The 6,863-nt window shown below is 35.5% G+C and overlaps 1 long non-coding RNA gene across 1 annotated transcript; it reads right to left on the bottom strand.

Annotated features, from left to right (window-relative positions):
- Window positions 1–2,156: 2,156 nt before the first annotated feature.
- Window positions 2,157–6,215, bottom strand: LOC112660524 (uncharacterized). The gene is made up of 4 exons (XR_003137006.3): window positions 6,084–6,215; window positions 4,638–4,830; window positions 3,805–3,841; window positions 2,157–3,185 (listed from the first exon to the last, which is right to left on the bottom strand). It is a non-coding gene; the product is annotated as an uncharacterized LOC112660524 (long non-coding RNA).
- Between the last annotated feature and the right edge of the window lie 648 nt (window positions 6,216–6,863).

The raw sequence follows: 6,863 nt of genomic DNA, 5'->3' as shown, positions 1-6,863 counted from the left end.
TATGATTTGTCTACTGTGACATTGTGTTTACCTCAACTTCAGGATGCTCCTTCTGCTGAAAATTTAAGTTATTGGATTTACTGAGTTACATTCAAGTCTCAGAATTAAGGAGTTACCCCCTCAACAAAAGCAATTTTATATTAAAATAATACAGAAGCCAAAGAAGAAGACAGTGCTTAATATGAAACAAAAGATCCATAACCAGAAATGTCAAGCAACAGCCATGATCCAGGAACCATCAGATTTTTGTTAGCCTAGGCATCCTAACACTTCCAGCCATGTTCTTTATTCTGCCCATCAGAGAAAGAGGTCACCACTCAATATTTGCAATAGAGTTTCATTTATTGCCTGTTTACGCAATTGAGTGCTGTACTTGAGCTTTTCTGAGCAAAATTAGAGGTTGATATTACATCTATTTAGCTTCATTCTTTCTTACTCAAGATAGGCCTCTTTAATATGATAGAGAAGTTGGCTCCCATAAGCCCCAACCTCATACCCTTCTAGTATATAATTAAAGGGGCAAGAATATCCCACTATTGGAAATAAGAAACTCAATAGCAAGTCACTCTGATTGCTTGGTTTGAATAGCATGTGCCTTGCTGGACCAACCCAAGTACAGAGCAATGAAATGGTTCGGGCCTGGTCATCTACCTCTGCAGTGGGGACAAAAAGTTGGTTACGAGGAGTGGGTAGCCAGGGATAAGCAAAGCACAGTTACATTAAAAAAAAAAAAAAAAGTAATGAGAAGACCTTCTGAGCAGCCACAAACAACAATGATCAGAATGTATTATAATAAAATTTATTCTTATAATATCTTCTACATTGCCATGCCTGGCAATCTGATTATTGGTCAAGCAGTTTCCCTTAATTGAAATTGTAGGCTTTTAGTATAGAGAAAGTAGAAAGTATTAAAACTGGCATACTTCATATGAAGACCACTCTATCATTAATTCTCCCTGGATTTCCATAATTTGAAGTTGCAAATAGTGGGTTCATTAGTAAGTTGGGCAAACAGGGACATACTTTACAGAATCATCTTTCTAAAGTCCACTTAATGCAGCGGGGGCGGGGGGTTAGTGTTTCACCATTATGTGTCCATATATGGGAGGGATAATTCTGAAATGCAGAGAGCAGCCGCTAACTTGTGGCATGGCATCTCCTACCATGGTGCCTCCCAAAGATTCTCTGAGCAGAGACCAGAGGATTAAATTGGAGACCAGGAAGAAAAGAACCTTTTTCCTAAAACACACATCAATGCCAAAGAATAAAACAAATGTCTCCTAGAAATGAAAGTAGGATCATTAAGAAAATAAGTACATTCAACTTTATATTTGTCACACAGTAATACATAAAATATAGGTATATGCTTTTACTTTGTTGGCTAAAAAATAAAGTGCATAAACTCATTCCCTTCCTTTAGTTAGAAGTATAACCACATTTTTTTCATAGTAATGTCAATAGTTTCCTTATTTAAACAGTAACTAGCCAGTTTCTGATGCTAAGGTAAGCAGAGAGCATGGAAGACAAAACTAGGAAGGAAATTTGAGAACAAAAGAATGTTCCTTCACAGTTAACAGGATAAGCCTTGACACTTGGGACCCTCCTATGGTGAAAACCTTGGCCTCCACTATCAGTACATTATCTCTCTTCATTTCACAGGTTTCCTAGGGATTAAAAGTGACAAAGTAGTACAATTCCCACTTAGAGAACATTAAAAAAAATTATGGTCCTCTATTTCTATCAGTTCCATTGCTATTTACCCCTCTTATTTAGCTTCTGAATTTGGAAGGAAAACATAAGCAGAAAACTCCATGTGGACTGAACATGTAGCACCTGCAGGGAGTCACATCTTTCAGAGGGAGAGGTTACCATCTCTAGGCATCAAAACCAAATGGGACCATACCCATCAGGAAAAATGGCATAGGAGACAGGATCTCCATTTTTTGTGTGGCCAATCAGATGTCTGTGCAGGAGATGTAGAAGAGGCCACGTTTCTTTTTTTTTTTTCTTCTTTCTTTTTTTTTTTTTTATTGGTGTTCAATTTACCAATATACAGAATAACCCCCAGTGCCCGTCACTGGGAGTGCCCAATCACTCCCACCCCCCGCCCTCCTCCCCTTCTACCACCCCTAGTTCGTTTCCCAGAGTTAGCAGTCTTTACGTTATGTCTCCCTTTCTGATATTTCCCACACATTTCTTCTCCCTTCCCTTATATTCCCTTTCACACATTTCTGATGTTCCTGTATTTCTTGGCAGTTGAGTACCATCATGGAGGGGCTGGGATTTTTTTAAACATTAGCCAAGGTTCCAGTGACAAATATTTAGTTTCATGAGTGTCAAGAGGAGAAGAGGGCTTGAGCATCTATTTTTATCTCATGAAAGCTCCTTGAAGATGACAAAACAATTAAGGAATTAAGGGACGAGGACACAGTCCAGGGAAGCCTATCTCTGGTATAAAAGATCGATCATAAAGCTTATTTCTCTCATCCCCCAAAATAACACATTTGCACACACACATATGCATATGTGTGTAGACACACACCACACACATACATACACAGAGGGTGGCTGAAGATCCCCTTTTCTGTCCCAGAAAGGAAAAGCTCTTTTCAAATTCCTTATTCATATAACTGACACTCAATATAATTTCTTCATTGCTTGAAAACTGTCCCAGGTAGAAACTGAAGTTGTAGCCAAAGGGTAAAACTAGGGATCAGATGTCTCTAATTTTTTTTTTTTTCAGAATTAAAATGGAACAAGGACTTTGAAAAAAAATTTTTTTTAATCTCCAGAAACATCACTGTTTCACGATTATTGTACATTCTAATGTTTTTTTATTTTACCAACAAAATTCTGGATATACAAAACAAACTGAAACTAGATAAAATTTTGAAATCTCAATTTGGGTGACCACTCTTTTTAAAGATATGCATACATCTGTGTGGAATGTGTGAAAAAGGATGGGTGAGCCTCTACAGGATTGATTTGGTGAGCTGGTAAGTCTCTCATTCCATTCTTTACCCAAACCTTGGTGCTATTTGAGCTGAACCATATTTCCTTGACTCACAAGGATGTTTTCAAGGAATCTACCATTTTGGTGATGAATTTTACTGTTTCTTTTCCATTTGGTGAAAATTTGTCTGTATAGCAGGCAACAGACTCTTCTTTGGATTTTTCTTAGGGAGCTAGGGTAAACAAATGGAAATACTCAGAGAAAAATTAAGGAAAAGAGTACTAAAATAAATAGATTTCATATAGTACAATGCAGTCTTAATAAAATTTTTATGGTACCCTTGAGAGTGATATTTTGCTGAGAAAAGAACATGCAGATGTTTACTTTTGTTTAAAATATAAATATTTGACTTATTAAAGTTTTAGATGAAAAAAATCTAGTTATTTCTTCAACTTTTAAGTTTAGCCAAATGTTATTATTCTGTGTCTAGCAAATTTTGAAAATGACTTTGAAAGGGTTTCCATTTAAAAACTTAGTTCAAAAATTTTAAAACTCTATTTTACAATTTCATTTTCTTTTCAAGTGTTTCCTTCTCTGAAATAAACAAAATCCTCATGAAAATTAAATTGTTCCTACAGTTCTAACCAACATAAAGAGAAAGACTGCCTCTTAAGATCACAAGTCTAAATTGGTAACTCAATGATGGATTTTAATTTAAATTTACAAGACTATTGCTCTAATGGGCCACATTTTTATTAAAAAACTATTAAAAGCTATTAAATTCTAAGATAGTTACTCATTTTTAAAAGATACAAAAATGTTTACTGTGCTGTCTGGATTTTCATAAATACCTTTATCCTCATTCTTAAATCTTCAGGTGGTTCACATCTGTAGAAGACAATTAACATCCAAGTTAACAGGGATTACTTTGCATCAATGGTTTTAGCCAATATCTAGAGACATGCAGGGCATCTTTCTCCCTAATCATTGAAGATACTATGTAATATTAGGAAATGTCTTCTTAGCAATACTTGAGGGTATTAACAATTACAGAATTCAGTTGGTTCACTGCCTAGAATCTTGTTGACAGCTCTGAACTCTGATAGTTGCTATTCATTGACTCAATACTTCAAGGGGCTAAAATAGGACTGATATACAGTCCACCTCCATATATTCAGGTTATAAACATCAATTAATTTGGATATCAATGCAAAACACCAATCCAGGTTTACTACATGTATTTCATTGGCTCAGATGACATGTAAATATCCAATAATGAAGACTCTTGAGCTTGATGGGACTCTCATAAATCAGTTTCCTTAGTGGAGTTCAGTCCCACATGAATGGTATTCTCTACTAACATGAATCTATTCTGATATATATTTCTGTCCCTCTCCTCATTTTGCCCCTTAGTGACCTAATATATAAAGGAGGTGTCACTACGTGTCCCCAGACTCATAGTATTATTAGAATTAATGAATAATGTCTCAGATAATTCTTATCAAGAGAATTCTGTCCAAGAATAACATGCTGTAAGCTTAGCTAATGAGCCTCTTGAAAGAGGCTCAAGTCTGATAGGAAGGATGCTGGACAATGTCTGATTCATTGTTCAGCCACTTATTAGCCAGTGAACTTGTAGAGGTCCCTTAACCTTTCTGATCTCTCTACATGGGGATCCCCCTACCTGCTTCATAGAAATGCTATGAAGATCGGAAGATAGAACATATATGAATGGACTTGTGATGAGTGGAGTGCCACACAAATGTGTGCTCTGTGTTACCGCAGATGGTGAACTCTGCAGTCTGCATCTCTGGAGCTGACTTCCATACTGTTGGTCCCAGTACTCTGATTGGGTCTGGGAAAATGTAGTGAGGACCCTAGAACGTGATTTCAGAAAGATAAATGCCATAATAGCATGTATTATTATTCTGCATTTCTCAATTCAGTAGTGTTTCCAAAAGCTCTGTAATAGATAATTCTGGTACATACATACTCATGCCTATGGTTCATATTTGTCTTCCTTGGAATGAAAGACTGAGGCAATTTCACAGCTCTTAGTGAATGTTATGAACTACACTCTGTCTGAGCTAACATCTTGTCTTAAAAAAAAAAAAAAGAAAGCTCATTCGTGCATATTTTCTATCTACTCTGATCTCTCATTCAAATCAAGTTGCAGGCAAAAGATCAAAAGGAAAATAAGAAATGTTAATTAAAATGTAATTTAAAGCCAATAGGAACCTTTAGTTTCTAGAAGCAATTTTTAAGAAAGACTATCTTAGACAAAACGAGAACATTTAGGTACCAAAAGACAAAAATGAACACAAATAACAAAGGCTAATGATGAAGAATTTTTAAAACAAATTTGAAGAAGTCTATGGACAAGAATTTGGGGTGAAGCTTGACAGGACTACTGTGGGTATATCATAAAAAAACAAATACAGAATCTATAACTATATGAAATTATTTATGGGCTGGGCTGTGTTTCTTTGATTATACTATCACTTGACTATTCCCCTAGCAAATCTCTTTTCCTAAAACAAAATAATATCACAATTAAAAACTTGATAGTTCATTTTTGCCATAAAATGGAGAATCCTAGGCATTCCATCTAAGCACTCATACTGGTGTGGCAAACAATCTTTACAGTCTGAATTGATTTTAAAGGACAGGGTAACATAATTCCTAAAATCTAATTCCCAGTGTTACTACAGATTTTTATGAGTATGAAGTCAATGTTTAGCAAAAAGTAGAAAAAAATTGATTGAATTATTTTTTTTAAAATTGAGTGTGTTCTTAAAAAGAAAATGATCAAATTTTAGTTTGAGTTAACAAACTAAAATCAGGGGCTACTCAAACTTAAAAGAATAAATACGCACGTACATCAGAAAGTTTATGGGGCTCATGTTATTAGTTTTTTCAGGATTGTAGCAGAAAATCAGGCATTAAGAAGTACCACATGCTAACTACAATTTTCAATGTATTACTTAAAAATAATAAAACAGGGAAGAGAAATTATTCACTCGTGTAGTCAATATTCAGGACCCAGAGCACTATGTGTTTGGAGTCCTTGGGATCAAGAGTACATGTGAAAACTAATTAAGGGTTCAAGAAAAAAAAAAGTAAAACCAACCTGAGTATTAGAAGACAAGTCCTTTAGGTAAGTACTTAAGGAACTGTAGTTATTTAACTTGGATGCGAAAGGACTGTCACCATTGATTTGAATGAAGCAGAGTGACTAGAGGGTTCCATTTCCTCCAGGACTGAAAAAGAGGAAACAAGGAAGAAAGGGAGGTTAGTTATGAAAAAGAACTATCTGCCTATAAGTGTTCTTAAATACCAGCTAAGATTGCCATGGAAGGCGTGGGCCAGCTTTACCAAAGACCTTTACTTTCAGGAAGGAAACCATCTATCAGGGAGTTTATCATATAAAACCAAGCCATATTTTTCCGGACATCTTTTCCAGTTGCATTTATCTTTGAAAAAATATTGTTATTTCATAGGAAAATATTCCTTACCATGCTTCTCCCACTCTGTAACACCACCCCCCAAGAAGCTACTTAATCACCAAATAATCTGTGTATCAGAGTATGATTAAAGTCTCATTAGTCATTAATGGTCTTAAACGGTCCCTTTCTCAGGAATGAATAGGCAAAGAAAAAATAACTAGAAATGAGTCAGAATCAGACTGTTCTCCTTGGAAAGATATTCAGTAAATTTAAGCATTTTTAATGCACATAATGAAATTTTTATTTCCATTTCTGGAATTTATTTCTTGGTAGGAAATTGTCTTATCTCTTGAATACCTTTACCAAGGCAGCCATTTTCAAAAGACACAGGGATAAGTTCAAGAGAAGGAAGGTTGGCAGCATATTTCTATCTGTCATCGAGGCCACAGCCTGTTCTTGGGCTT

Source organism: Canis lupus, chromosome 2, assembly GCF_003254725.2.
Source record: "Canis lupus dingo isolate Sandy chromosome 2, ASM325472v2, whole genome shotgun sequence".
Classification (NCBI taxonomy): Eukaryota; Metazoa; Chordata; class Mammalia; order Carnivora; family Canidae; genus Canis; species Canis lupus.
The sequence above is the reverse complement of the archived record's forward strand: the minus strand, read 5'-3'. Positions and strand labels throughout refer to the sequence as shown.